General features: G+C 38.0%; 2 protein-coding genes across 4 annotated transcripts in view; one reads left to right on the top strand and one right to left on the bottom strand.

The window, feature by feature from the left end:
* The window catches only part of LOC136040349 (gamma-aminobutyric acid receptor alpha-like), a 143,428-nt gene that overhangs the window by 54,047 nt on the left and 72,863 nt on the right, over positions 1-16,518 (top strand). The gene's annotated exons all lie outside the window — the stretch shown is intronic.
* LOC136040350 (uncharacterized) overlaps positions 1-16,518 on the bottom strand; it is a 41,516-nt gene that overhangs the window by 19,399 nt on the left and 5,599 nt on the right. The gene's annotated exons all lie outside the window — the stretch shown is intronic.

Below are 16,518 nucleotides of genomic sequence, written 5' to 3' on the forward strand. Positions count from 1 at the left end.
TGAATGTTGATTATATTAAATCTAAATCATTTGTTCCACGAATACCCAAGATATAGAAAATAGCTGAACACCACCAAATTTCCTTAAAGAAACCTATAGGTTGTTAGAATTAATAGTGCAAAACGGAAATGAAGGTGTCTTCCCAATCGCAAGAGTGGTCTACCAGATATTATAGCGTAAACGAGCGTAGAACGTTAAAGATTAGAGCCAATCAATTGGGATGAGATAATTAATAGTCTTGCAGAGGCTAAAGTAAGAATAGTCAAATTTAAATAAATATAAAATTGTGTTAATTAATTAATATTTTATTGAAATTCATCGTAGTAATTTCTATTACACAGGGGGGGGGGGAGGGCTTCAATTAAGATTTTTTCGTGGGCAACAGAGAGGCCAGAACCGTCACTGGTATTTGTTGGACTTACTTTGATGTTCGGATATGGATGTGACCCCTTCTTTCACATGTTAAAAATGAAACAAAAAACCTGTATATATCATGTACCTGTTTGTATTACCGCGCCGTTTTTATATCGCCTGTATAAGCCAATCTTGTGATCTGACTAAATAAAAAAAGTTTTCTTTCAACTGAAGGTAGGGAGCAATATTAAAACTTAAAACGAACATAAATGAATACGTATACGAAAGGGGTTATCCCCTCCTCAACTCTTTGCTCTTTACACAAGAGTTTTTCGACATTAAAAAAAAATAACTTATTGTTCTAACTAAATGACCCCTGTGTTTCACGAATCATTTTTAAAGAATTGGAAAATATTACTCTTTGGCGTAAAGAGCAAGGTATTGAGGAAGGGGCAATTCCCCCATATGCGTATTAATTTATGTTTGTTTAAAGTTTTGATATTGCTCCTTAATTTCAGCTACAGAAACTTGCTTTTTTTATTTGATTTCTGATTGTTTTATAAATAAAACCAGGAAATCTGGCTCCTCCTCCACGGAGAAATCCCCCTCCCACAGAAATATCCTTTGGACTATTCAGTCCTGGTGAAAATTTACCCCAGAAACTTACCATTAACAGCTCAGCGCGTAAAATTGATTCAGAAAAGAGAAAACAAGAAATAAAAAGAAATTTCGTATGCGAATTCTGTCAATTTCCACCAGTATACAATTTCCCTTGAAAAGTTCACCCCCTGGAAAATTACTTCTCCACGGGAAATTATCCCCCTGAAAAGTCCCCCCAGCAAAAAATTTTCCCTTCCTTCCTCACCCGGAATATATATGCGTGTTTTCCAAAACATAAATTATATCCAAATAATATACATAAGCAAATTTTAAAACTTAAAGACCTTTCCCCGGGGCTATGGAGGGTGCTGTTATCTCCAAAAACATAATTATTAGGCCTTTCAACTATCCTGAAAAAAATTACATTATTGGGATTTTGATCGGACGATTTTCAGTAAAGAAAAGTGGCGTGGGAGGGGGCCTAGTTGCTCTCCAATTCTTATCACTTAAAAAAGGCACTTGAAGTTTTAATTTCCGTTAGAATGATTCTTCTGCCGATGTTCTAGGCCCAGTGAGTCAATACAATCACCCCTGGGAAAAAAAATACAAAATAAAAAAATAAACACGCATCCGTGATCATTCTTCTGGCAAAAGGTACATATTCCACATTTTTGAAGATAAAGTTGCCCTTTTACTTTGAAAGTAGGCATAAATTGATCTGGATTTTCGATTTGGGCACCAAACGACGTCATTTGGAAACATGAGTTATATTTTCTGATCTGTGATAAAAAACGCTTAGATTCTGACGTAGTTCCAGTAAGCAAAGTCTTCAATGGCTCTGGTGGTGCAGCCTGTAGAGGAAGTTTAACTTTTCCTGAGGCGCAACATATTCCCATTGTTTCACCATTGAATTTCAAGGCCTTGCAATAGGGACAAATTTTAGACATAGTCCCGATTTGAACATATCTACTCAAGCTATAATCATCGAATAGGCTGTACCTGAATGGCAGGCGATAATTTTCAGGTTGCTCTTGTGAATCCTCGGAACGCTTTCTTTTCTTACTTTCTCTATCAGCCGCAAGCCTGTTTTCACACTGTTGTTGTAGTTCCTCGGCACGCTTTCTCTTCTTACTTTCTCTATCAGCTGCAAGCCTGTTTTTATGCTGTTCTTGTGATTCCTCGGCACGCTTTCTGTTCTTACTTTCTCTATCAGCCGCAAGCCTGTTTTCTTGCTGTTATTGTGATTCCTCGGCACGCTTTCTTTTCTTACTTTCTCTATCAGCCGCAAGCCTGTGTTCTTGCTGTTCTTGTGATTCCTCGGCACTCTTTCTTTTCTCACTTTCTCTATCAGCCGCAAGCCTGTTTTCTTGCTGTTCTTGTGATTCCTCGGCATGCTTTCTTTTCTTACTTTCTCTATCAGCCGCAAGTTTTTTGGCATAGACTCTTTGAGCAGCTTCCTCGGCTGTTGCCATTGTAGATTCTTCTGTCATTTTACAATTAAACATTTTTCCGTCCACGATCTTCTTACAATTAAAAATTTGTCTTTGAACGATTTTCTTAAATACTTTTAATGACGTCATCGTAATAACAAACATGACAACAAATAACTTCATGACGACAGGACGACATGATGACATGACGTCACTCGACAGATAGACAGAGAGAGAGACACACAGACAACTTATCTATCTATATAAAAATAAGTTGTCTCTGTGTCTGTGTGTCGAGTGACGTCATGTTTGTGTGTCGACTGACGTCATGTTTGTCGACTGACGAAATTATAGACCGGGACATCGGGAGACAAATGACGACCGGGACACTGGGACATAGGGAATATAAATGACGACCGGGACACTCAAAGAGAACGCGACCGGGACACAAGGAATGTCCGATTAGCAATCACCATCAACAAAGCACCGGGACACAAATGACAACCGGGACACAGGGAATATAAATGACGACCAGGACACTCAAAGAGAAATTACAGACCGGGACACCGGAACACAAATGACGACCTGGACAAAAATGACGACCGGGACACCGGGACACAGGGAATAAAAGTGACGACCGCGACACTCAAAAGAAATTACAGACTGGGGCACCGATACACACATGACGACCGGGACAAAGGGAAACAACAACAACAACGGGGACGCCGGGGGGCACAGGGGGATATGTAAATGACGACGGGGACACAGGGAATGTTCGATTAGCAATCACCATCAACAAAGCTCAAGGGCAATCATTAGAATCATGAGGTATAACTAAAAAAACTTAAAAAAGGTAAAAAACAAAAACTAAAAAAAGACCAATTCAAAAACGAATGTATATACAGACCAGGACACCGGGACACAAATGACGAACGGGACTCAGGGAATATAAATGACGACCGGGACACAGGGACACAACTACAATGGGGACGCCGGGGGCACAGGAAATATATAAATGACGACGGCGACACAGAGAATGTTTGATTAGCAATCACAATCAACAAAGCTATATATATATATATATATATATATATATATATATATATATACATATATATATAAATATATATATATTTATATATATATATATATATATATATATATATATATATATATATATATATATATATATATATATATATATATATATATATATATATATATATATATATATATATATATATATATATATATATATATATATATATATCCCAACAGCTAGTTTTTATATATATAGATGTTCCGGTGTCCCGGTCGTCATTTGTGTCCCTGTGTCCCAGTCTTTAATTTCGTCAGTCGACAAACATGACGTCAGTCGACAGACACACAAACAAACAACTTATTTATAAATATATATAAATATATACATATATATATATATATATATATATATATATATATATATATATATATATATATATATATATATATATATATATATATATATATATATATATATATATATATATATATATATATATATATATATATATATATATATATATATATATATATATATATATATATATATATATATATACTAGCTATTGGGATGGCGCTTCACGCCACCCCAACACCTAGTTGGTGGGGGCGCTTCGCGCCCCCCCCACCCCCGCCCCCCCACGCGCGTAAGTCTTTACGCGCCATATTAGTTACGCGCCATTGTAGTTGTGTCCCTATGTCCCACCTGTGATATATATATATATATATATATATATATATATATATATATATATATATATATATATATATATATATATATATATATATATATATATATATATATATATATATATATATATATATATATATATGTTTTTAACTTCGTAAAACTTGCGAATATACAACATTCTTTGCTGTTCCATTGTCTGTGCATATAAATAGATTGTCAGGTTTACCGACTCTTGAACATGCAACATAATGGTCCATGGGAAAACAATCCGTATTCAGATCTATACCTCATGATTCTAATGATTGCCCTTGAGCTTTGTTGATGGTGATTGCTAATCGACCATTCCCTGTGTCGCCATCGTCATTTATATATCCCCCTGTGCCCCCCGGCGTCCCCTTTGTAGTTTTGTCCCTGTTTCCCGGTCGTCATTTATATTCCCTGTGTCCCGGTCGTCATTTGTGTCCCGGTGTCCCAGTCTGTGATTTCTCTTTGAGTGTCCCGGGCGTCATTTATATTCCTTGTGTCCCGGTGTCCCGGTCGTCATTTATATCCCCCTGTGCCCCCCGGCGTCTCCGTTGTAGTTGTGTCCCTGTGTCCCGGTCGTCATTTATATTCCATGTGTCCCGGTCGTCATTTTAGCTTTTTTTAGCTTTTTTAGTTTTTTTATTAGTTTTTATTTTTTTTTCTTTTTTTTTTTGTAGTTTTTACCTTTTTTTAGTTTTTTTAGTTTTTTTTACTTATGTCCTGGTCGTCATTTATACTCCCTGTGTCCCAGTCGTCATTTGTGTCCCGGTGCTTTGTTGATGGTGATTGCTAATCGAACATTCCTATTGTCCCGGTCGCTTTCTCTTTGAGTGTCGTCATTTATATTCCCTATGTGCCGGTGTCCCGGTCGTCATTTGTGTCCCGATGTCCCGGTCTGTAATTTTGTCAGTTGAAAACATGACGTCAGTCAACACACAAACATGACGTCACCCGACAGACAGACCCACACATCCACAGACAACTTATTTATAAATATATACTAGCTGTTGGGGTGGCGCTTCGCGCCACCCCAACACCCAGTTTGTGGGGCGCTTCGCGCCCCCCCAAGCCCCCCCGCGCGCGTAAGTCGTTACGCGCCATATTAGTTACGCGCCATTGTAGTTGTGTCCCTAATATAGATAGATTTATATATGTGTTTTAAACTACGTAAAAATTGCGAATATACAACATTCTTGGCTTTCCCATGGTCTGTGCATATACAAAGCCGTATGTACTAATAATGACGTCATATGCAAACGCTCTTTTTACAAACAAACAAACATGCATACACACAACTCGTTTTTATATAGATAGATAGATAGATAGATAGATACAATACAAATTAACTGCGTAAAACTTGCGAATATACAACATTCTTCGCTGTCCAATTGTCGCTGCATATTAATAGATTGTCAGGTTTACCGACCCTCGAACATGCAACGTACAATTGTCCATGGAAAAAATGGAGAGCAAGTTGTTAAAATGATGCCAAACAATGCACGAATTTGACTTGGGGTTGACGTTTCGCACGCGTCATTGATGCAGTTATCCCAGTGTTTGTCATTCTGCAATAAATTCAGAGCTAGGCATGCACTACGGTAAGTGTCATGTATAGTACCGTTTGCAGTTCTCAAATACTCAAAGGATGTCGGACCGGGTACATTCACCAAAAGCAGGCGTAGAAAGAAGCATTCATGTTGATTGGGGTGAACGGTGTAGAGTCTTCCCATCGTGGTATCTTTGAAGATGGTAGGTTGGCCGTCGACTGACTTACCCTGTTTTCGACGTTCAAATACTTTATTTTTAGTATTCCACGTGTAATACGAAGGCACTTCAGTATACAGCAGTTTTTTGCAAAAGAATCATTTTTGCAAAGCGAAAAAAAGCTGTTAATTTTGTATCTGGTGGATTCAGGGCTCTTTGTTGCACGTTGGTTCCCGAGAAATAAACACGTTGACCATTCTGTAAATGTACCGCTAAGTGAACAACAGCTGGACTACGTTCATGTATCGGAAATGAAAGAATTCGCCAAACAGCTTCATTACTGCTTATGTATCTTCCAGCCTGATATTGTACGATTTCGTCGAAATCTTTGATTTCAGGCTGCAAGCCAAAAACTGCCATGTCACTGCCTTTGTTGACGTATTTACATATGTATTTGATTGCCTTTACGGAGTTACAGTATTCAACGTTTATGTGTGCATTAAATGTTTTTGATAATAATGGAGAATATGGAACAACCCACTGGTTGTCTACTTCGATGGTGGTACCGTTGCCATTGTAGGTTCTTCAGTCATTTTATAATTAGAAATTTCTTTTTCAACGGTCTTCTTACAATTTAAAATTTGTCTTTGAACGATATTCTTAAATACCTGTGTCCTGGTCGTCATTTATATTCCCTGTGTCCCGGTCGTCATTTGTGTCCCGGTATCCCAGTCTGTAATTTCTCTTTGAGTGTCCCGGTCGTTATTTATATTCCCTCTGTCCCGGTCGTCATTTGTGTCCCGGTCTGTAATTTCTCTTTGAGTGTTTTTTCTTTTTAGTATTTTTTAGTTTTTTACATTTTTTCTTTTTTCAGTTTTCTTTTTCTTCTTTATTTTTCAGCTTCACTATGAAATACATATCGCCGAACCTTTGTTTTTTTAACTAAAATCTGGTAGGCATTGATGACCGTATCCAAGTCAAAATCCCAAACCCAATCATCATCGCTATCATTTTCAGTTTGTATATGTTTTGACTCTCGCTGTCCAGGTGGATCTTCATCTAACTGCGCGGTTTTGCGTTCTTTACCCTCAAACCTGTTTCCTTGCTGTTCTTTTGATTCCTCGGCACGCTTTCTTTTCTGACTTTCTCTATCAGCAGCAAGTTTTTTGGCATAGACTCTTTGAGCATCTTCATCGGCTTTTGCCATTGTAAGTTCATCAGTCATTTTAAACTTAAACATTAATAGATTTCTACGTGAACATATATGTCTTATAAACGTCACCGTCATAGCAAAAATGACGACAACTAACTTCATGACGTCAGTCGACACAGAAACATGACGTCACCTGAGAGACAGACACACAGACAGACAACTTATTTTTATATATATAGAGATCTATACCACATTTTTCTAATGATTGACCTTGAGCTTTGTTAATGGTGATTGCAAATGCTAATCGAATTGGGAATTGCAATCTTTTAAATTGAAAAGGCAGATCCGTTGGAATCATGGGAATGCGAGGAATAAGAACAGCCTCACCCTCAAAAGGCCCTGTCAAGATTGTGGCCTCTATTAGGTTTTCCATTGTTTTTTTTGCGGCAAGTCGCGTGCCATTGCAAAGCTTTGGTGGGTTGATATTTCTTAAAAGTATTATTTGTACGCCTATTTTTAGTTGTAGCACGTTTGGTGGAAACCCTGAAAGATCCACGGAATTTAAAAATTCAGATGGATAATTAACCGCTTCATTTGAAAAGATGTTGCAATTGGGAAACGATTGTCCTTTCAACGTTGGGAGAAATTTCGCAACGTGCATTCAATTCAGAATTTCTATCATTGATGAAGTACAATTGTAAAAATTTATGATTCTCGCCTGAGAATGGTAGGAAGGACCCTGCTCTATGATAAATTTGCCCTTTTACTTTGAAAGTAGCTAACTTCAACTAACTTCATGACGTCAGTCGACACAGAAATATGACCTCACCTGACAGACAGACACACAGACAGACAACTTATTTTATATATATAGATATACTAGATGTTGGGGTGGCGCTTCGCGCCACCCCAACACCTAGTTGGTGGGGCGCTTCGCACCCCCCCAAGCCCCCCTCGTGCGTAAGTCGTTACGCGCCACATTAGTTACGCGCCATTGTAGTTGTGTCCCTGTGTCCCACCTGTGAATATAGATAGACTTATATATGTGTTTCAAACTACGTAAAAATTGCGAATATACAACATTCTTGGCTTACCCATTGTCTGTGCATATACAAAGCCGTATGTACTAATAATGACGTCATATGCAAACGCTCTTTTTACAAACAAACATGCATACACACAACTCGTTTTTATATAGATAGATAGATAGATAGATACAATACAAATTAACTGCGTAAAACTTGCGAATATACAACATTCTTCGCTGTCCAATTGTCGCTGCATATAAATAGATTATCATGTTTACCGACCCTCGAACATGCAACGTACAATTGTCCATGGGAAAAACAATCAGTATTAAGATCTATACCACATTTTTCTAATGATTGACCTTGAGCTTTGTTAATGGTGATTGCAAATGCTAATCGAATTGGGAATTGCAATCTTTTAAATTGAAAAGGCAGATCCGTTGGAATCATGGGAATTCGAGGAATAAGAACAGCTTCACCCTCAAAAGGCCCTGTCAAGATTGTGGCCTCTTTTAGGTTTTCCATTGTTTTGTTTTTTTTACGGCAAGTCGCGTGCCATTGCAAAGCTTTGGTGGGTTGATATTTCTTAAAAGTATTATTGGTACGCCTATTTTTAGTTTTAGCACATGTGGTAGAAACCCTGAAAGAACCACGGAATTTAAAAATTCAGATGGATAATTAACCGCTTCATTTGGTTCCAAAACTGTGTCGACTGACTTGTAAAGGACTGCCTGGTCTCGAATCTTGGTCAAAACAATATTGTTGATTTCGTGGACCTCTATATTTTTGGGTGCGAGAATCGCTCTTTCACTTAGGCATTTGTTATTTTTATAATTTTTTAGAATATTCGGAAATACTTTTTCAATCAATTCATTTTTGGGCGTCACTAAATTACAGAAATCAGCAGGTAGTTTTATACGTCCTGAAATTGAGTCTACTGGGAGCTTTCCGTTTCCAATTGCCAGCAATTGATCTGAAAATGTTTGACCAGAGTCATCGTTTTGCTATCGGACACGCATATTTGTAGTTAATTTTAATGTTTTTACGTGTGCCCATAAATTAGAATTTTTCAGGCAAGCATTCATTTCGTCTGCAGGAGTTGATCTAGGTATTATAGGTAATGTTTGCCTAAAATCTCCCGCAAGCAATATTAATGTGCTGCCAAAGGGTTTCGACTTCCCTCGCAAATCTTTCAAGCATTGATCCAGAGCCTAGAGCGATTTTTTGTGTGCCATTGTGCACTCATCCCAAATAATAAGTTTGCATTGCTGCAATACTTTACCTATCGCAGATGATTTGGAAATATTGCACGTGGGAGTTTCTGTAGAATACAAATTCAGAGGCAATTTCAAAGCGGAATGAGCAGTTCTTCCACCAGGCAGCAATGCTGCGGCTATTCCGGACGACGCAATTGCCAACGCTATATCATTTTTTGATCGAATTGATGCCAGAATCAGTTTTATCACAAACGTTTTACCAGTACTTCCTGGCGCATCCAAAAAGAAAATTTCTCCAACGTTGTTATCGACACAATGCATTATCGTATCATAAATGCATTCAATTCAGAATTTCTATCACTGACGAAGTACAATTTTAAAAATTTATGATTCTCGCCTGAGAATGGCACGCTTTCTGTTCTTTCTTTCCCTATCAGCCTCAAGCCTGTTTCCTTGCTGTTCTTTTGATTCCTCGGCACGCTTTCTTTTCTGACTTTCTCTATCAGCAGCAAGTTTTTTGGCATAGACTCTTTGAGCATCTTCCTCGGCTGTTGCCATTGTAAGTTCCTCAGTTATTTTAAAGTTAAACATTAATATATTTCTACGTGAACGCATATCTTAAATATCTTGAATGACGTCACCGTCATAGCAAAAATGACGACAACTAACTTCATGACGTCAGTCGACACAGAAACATGACGTCACCTGACAGACAGACACAAAGACAGACAACTTATTTTTATATATATATATACTAGCTGTTGGGGTGGCGCTTCGCGCCACCCCAACACCTAGTTGGTGGGGCGCTTCGCGCCCCCCCAAGCCCCCCCGCGCGCGTAAGTCGTTACGCGCCATATTAGTTACGCGCCATTGTAGTTGTGTCCCTGTGTCCCACCTGTGAATAGAGATAGATATAAATATATGTTTTTAACTACGTAAAACATGCGAATATACAAAATTCTTCGCTGTCCCATTGTCTGTGCATATAAATAGATTGTCAGGTTTACTGACTCTTGAACATGCAACATATAATTGTCCATGGGAAAAACAATCCGTATTCAGATCTATACCTCATTATTCTAATGATGTGTCCCTGTGTCCCGGTCGTCATTTATATTCCCTGTGTCCCGGTCGTCATTTGTGTCCCGGTGTCCCAGTTTGTAATTTCTCTTTGAGTGTCCCGGTCGTCATTTATATTCCCTGTGTCCCGGTGTCCCGGTCGTCATTTGTGTCCCGGTGTCCCGGTCTGTAATTTCTATTCGAACAATCCCTGTGTCCCGGTCGTCATTTATATATCCCGCCTGTGCCCCCGGCGTCCCCGTTGTAGTTGTGTCCCTGTGTCCCGGTCGTCATTTATATTCCCTGTGTCCCGGTCGTGATTTGAGTCCGGGTGTCCCAGTCTGTAATTTCTCTTTGAGGTTCCCGGTCGTCACTTATATTCCCTCTGTCTCGGTCGTCATTTGTGTCCCGGTCTGTAATTTCTCTTTGAGTGTTTTTTCTTTTTAGTTTTTTTTTTAGTTTTTTACCTTTTTTCTTTTTTCAGTTTTCTTTTTCTTCTTTATTTTTCAGCGTCACTATGAAGTACATATCGACGAACCTTTGTTTTTTTAACTTAAATCTGGTAGGCATTGATGACCTTATCCAAGTCAAAATCCCAAACCCAATCATCATCGCTATCATTTTCAGTTTTGATATGTTTTGACTCTCGCTGTCCAGGTGGATTTTCATCTAACTGCGCGGTTTTGCGTTCTTTAGCCGCAAGCCTGTTTTCTTGCTGTTCTTGTGATTCCTCGGAACGATTTCTTTTCTTACTTTCTCTATCAGCAGCAAGGTTTTTGGCATAAACTCTGAGCAGCTTCCTCGGCTGTTGCCATTGTAGGTTCTTCAGTCATTTTACAATTAAACATTTTTCCGTGAACAAATGTCTTAAATACCGTTAATGACGTCACCGTCAAAGCAAAAATGACGACAACTAATTTCATGACGTCAGTCAACACAGAAACATGACGTCACCTGATCCACAGACAGACAAACAGACAGACAACTTATTTTTATACTAGCTGTTGGGGTGGCGCTTTGCGCAACCCCAACACCTAGTTGGTGGGGCGCTTCGCGCCCCCCCAAGCCCCCCCGCGCGCGTAAGTCGTTACGCGCCATATTAGTTATGCGCCATTGTAGTTGTGTCCCTGTGTCCCACCTATGAATATAGATAGATTTATATATGTGTTTCAAACTACGTAAAAATTGCGAATAAACAACATTCTTGGCTTTCCCATTGTCTGTGCATATACAAAGCCATATGTACTAATAATGACGTCATATGCAAACGCTCTTTTTACAAACAAACAAACATGCATCCACACAACTCGTTTTTATATAGATAGATAGATAGATAGATACAATACAAATTAACTGCGTAAAACTTGCGAATATACAACATTCTTCGCTGTCCAATTGTCGCTGCATATAAATACATTGTCAGGTTTACCGACCCTCGAACATGCAACGTACAATTGTCCATGGGAAAAACAATCAGTATTAAGATCTATACCACATTTTTCTAATGATTGACCTTGAGCTTTGTTAATGGTGATTGCAAATACTAATCGAATTGGGAATTGCAATCTTTTAAATTGAAAAAGCAGATCCGTTGGAATCATGGGAATGCGAGGAATAAGAACAGCCTCACCCTCATAAGGCCCTGTCAAGATTGTGGCCTCTATTAGGTTTTCCATTGTTTTTTTTTTACGGCAAGTCGCGTGCCATTGCAAAGCTTTGGTGGGTTGATATTTCTTAAAAGTATTATTGGTACGCCTATTTTTAGTTCTAGCACGTGTGGTTGAAACCCTGAAGGATCTATGGAATTTAAAAATTCAGATGGATAATTAACCGCTTCATTTGGTTCCAAAACTGTGTCGACTGACTTGTAAAGGACTGCCTGGTCTCGAATCTTGGTCAAAACAATATTGTTGATTTCATGGACGTCTATATTTTTGGGTGCGAGAATCGCTCTTTCACTTAGCCATTTATTATTTTTATAATTTTTTAGAATATTCGGAAATACTTTTTCAATCAATTCATTTTTGGACGTCACTAAATTACAGAAATCAGCAGGTAGTTGTATACGTCCTGAAATTGAGTCTACTGTTTGACCAGAGTCATCGTTTTGCAATCGGACACGCATATTTGTAGTTAATTTTAATATTTTTCGTGTGCCCATAAATTAGAATTTTTTAGGCAAGCATTCATTTCGTCTGCAGGAGTTAAACTACGTAAAAATTGCGAATATACAACATTCTTGGCTTTCCCATTGTCTCTGCATATACAAAGCCGTATGTACTAATAATGACATCATATGCAAACGCTCTTTTTACAAACAAACAAACATGCATACAAACAACTCGTTTTTATATAGATAGATAGATAGATAGATACAATACAAATTAACTGCGTAAAACTTGCGAATATACAACATTCTTCGCTGTCCAATTGTCGCTGCATATAAATAGATTGTCAGGTTTACCGACCCTCGAACATGCAACGTACAATTGTCCATGGGAAAAACAATCAGTATTAAGATCTATACCACATTTTTCTAATGATTGACCTTGAGCTTTGTTAATGGTGATTGCAAATGCTAATCGAATTGGGAATTGCAATCTTTTAAATTGAAAAGGCAGATCCGTTGGAATCATCGGAATGCGAGGAATAAGAACAGCCTCACCCTCAAAAGGCCCTGTCAAGATTGTGGCCTCTATTAGGTTTTCCATTGTTTTTTTACGGCAAGTCGAGTGCCATTGCAAAGCTTTGGTGGGTTTATATTTCTTAAAAGTATTATTGGTACGCCTATTTTTAGTTGTAGCACGTGTGGTGGAAACCCTGAAAGATCTATGGAATTTAAAAATTCAGATGGATAATTAACCGCTTCATTTGGTTCCAAAACTGTGTCGACTGACTTGTAAAGGACTGCCTGGTCTCGAATCTTGGTCAAAACAATATTGTTGATTTCGTGGACGTCTATATTTTTGGGTGCGAGAATTGCTCTTTCACTTAGCCATTTATTATTTTTATAATTTTTTAGAATATTCGGAAATACTTTTTCAATCAATTCATTTTTAGACGTCACTAAATTGCAGAAATCAGCAGGTAGTTGTATACGTCCTGAAATTGAGTCTACTGGGAGCTTTCCGTTTCCAATTGTCAGCAATTGATCTGAAAATGTTTGACCAGAGTCATCGTTTTGCAATCGGACACGCATATTTGTAGTTAATTTTAATATTTTTACGTGTGCCCATAAATTAGAATTTTTCAGGCAAGCATTCATTCGTCTTCAATGGCTCTGGTTGTGCAGCCAATAGAGGAAGTTTAACTTTTCCTGAGGCGCAACACATTCCCATTGTTTCACCATTGAATTTCAAGGCCTTGCAATAGGGACAAATTTTAGACATTGTCCCAATTTGAACACATCTACTCAAGCTATAATCATCGACTGGGTTATACCTGAATGCCAGGCGATAACTTTCAGGTTGCTCTGATTCCTCGGCACGCTTTCTTTTCTTACTTTCTCTATCAGCAGCAAGCCTGATTTCTTGCTGTTCTTGTGATTCCTCGGCACGCTTTCTTTTCTTACTTTCTCTATCAGCAGCAAGCCTGATTTCTTGCTGTTCTTGTAATTCCTCGGCACGCCTTCTTTTTTCACTTTCTCTTTTAGCAGCAAGTCTGCTTCCACGTTGCTCTGGTAGTTCCTCGGCACGCTTTCTGTTCTTTTTTTCTCTATCAGCCTCAAGCCTGTTTCCTTGCTGTTCTTTTGATTCCTCGGCACGCTTTCTGTTCTTTCTTTCTCTATCAGCCTCAAGCCTGTTTCCTTGCTGTTCTTTTGATTCCTCGGCACGCTTTCTGTTCTTTCTTTCTCTATCAGCCTCAAGTCTGTTTCCTTGCTGTTCTTTTGATTCCTCGGCACGCTTTCTTTTCTGACTTTCTCTATCAGCAGCAAGTTTTTTGGCATAGACTCTTTGAGCATCTTCATCGGCTTTTGCCATGGTAAGTTCATCAGTCATTGTAAACTTAAACATTATTAGATTTCTACGTGAACATATGTCTTAAATATCTTGAATGACGTCACCGTCAAAGCAAAAATGACGACAACTAATTTCATGACGTCAGTCAACACAGAAACATGACGTCACCTGATCCACAGACAGACACACAGACAGACAACTTATTTTTATATATATAGATATATATAATATATATATATATATATATATAATATATATATATATATATATATATATATATATATTTATATATATATATTCCGTTTCTTACGAAATATATCTATATATATATAAAAATAAGTTGTCTGTGTGTGTGTGTGTGTGTGTGTGTGTGTGTCGAGTGACGTCATGTTTGTGTGTTGAATGACTTCATGTTTGTCGACTAACGAAATTACAGACCGGGGCATCGGGATATATATAAAAATAAGTTGTCTGTGTGTGTGTGTGTGTGTTGTGTGTCGAGTGACGTCATGTTTGTGTGTCGAATGACGTCATGTTTGTCAACTGACGAAATTACAGACCGGGACATCGGGACACAAATGACGACCGGGACACCGGGACATTTATATATATAAAAATAAGCTGTCTGTGTGTGTGTGTCTGTCGATGTTTGTGTGTCGACTGACGTCATGTTTGTCGACTGACTTCATTTTAAGGATTGAGCTGTATGCGTCATGAAGTTGTTTGTCGACTGACGTCATGTTTGTCAACTGATGAAATTACATACCGGGACACCGGGACACAAATGACGACCGGGACACAGGGAATATAAATGACGACCGGGACACAAGGACACAACTACAACGGGGACGCCGGGGGCACAGGGGGATATATAAATGACGATGGCGACACAGGGAATGGTCGATTAGCAATCACCATCAACAAAGCTCAACAGCAATCATTAGAATCATGAGGTATAGATCTGAATACGGATTGTTTTCCCATGGACAATTATATGTTGCATGTTCAAGAGTCGGTAAACCTGACAATCTATTTATACGCGCAGACAATGGGACAGCGAAGAATGTTGTATATTCGCAAGTTTTACGTAGTTAAAAACATATATATATATATATATATATATATATATATATATATATATATATATATATATATATATATATATATATATATATATATATATATATATATATATATATATATATATATATATATATATATATATATATAAATATATATTCACAGGTGGGACACAGGGACACAACTACAATGGCGCGTAACTAATATGGCTTGTAACGACTTACGCGCGCGGGGGGGCTTAGGGGGGCACGAAGCGCTCCCACCAACTAGGTGTTGGGGTGTCGCGAAGCGCCAATATATACATAAATTCCGTTTTTTAGAGTTTAGATTACTATTGAGAAACTTAATGACGGTTTTGAAAATTTGGACTAAAAATTACCATTATCTTACCCAATTGTAACAGTTCAATTATAATTATAATTTCATTTAAAACAGACAAAATAGATTTATAGTTTTGTCTACTTTTGTGGATGTTATTGTTTATTTATGTTATTTTCTTGTGCTCTTACAGGCTCTTACTTACCTTAGAAAGCCCTATTCAATGAGATATTACTAATGCCACAATTTAGCTAGCCCTAATTTGAACCAAATCAGAATTTTTCATAACATTTTTCAGGGAATCAGAAAATTCAATGAAAAACCTGATAGGCCCGAAACAGCACTTGCTAAATCTTGGTATTACTAAAATTACATTGTGGGTGGCCTTAATCAGTTACTTAGGACACAGTTTAACTATGCTTTGATTTAATATTATTGTTTGAAATCTTTGTAATGTGAAGTCAATTAGATGATTTTGATGGCAACAAACGACTGACAGAGGGGAGAACATCAATTTCCGTAGAAGTCTTAATTTGGATGAAAGCTAGAGTTCTCAAGTGAAATAATGCATAAAAAATTAATTAACACCTCCGTTTTTATGGCACTTGGTATTGACCAAGTGACATATGGCAATCGCAAATTCTGTCGGTCTGTCGGTCTGTCTGTCGGTCCCCTTTTGCTACTTTAGGCACTTCCAGGTAAGTTAGGACGATGAAATTTGGCAAGCCTATCAGGGACCGGACCAGATTAAATTAAAAATAGTCGTTTTCCTGATTTGACCATTTGGGGGGAGTAGGGGGCCGGTTATTTCGGAAAAAATAGAAAAAATGAAGTATTTTTAACTTATGAGCGGGTGATTG

The sequence above is a fragment of the Artemia franciscana genome, chromosome 20 (genome assembly GCF_032884065.1).
Source record: "Artemia franciscana chromosome 20, ASM3288406v1, whole genome shotgun sequence".
Classification (NCBI taxonomy): Eukaryota; Metazoa; Arthropoda; class Branchiopoda; order Anostraca; family Artemiidae; genus Artemia; species Artemia franciscana.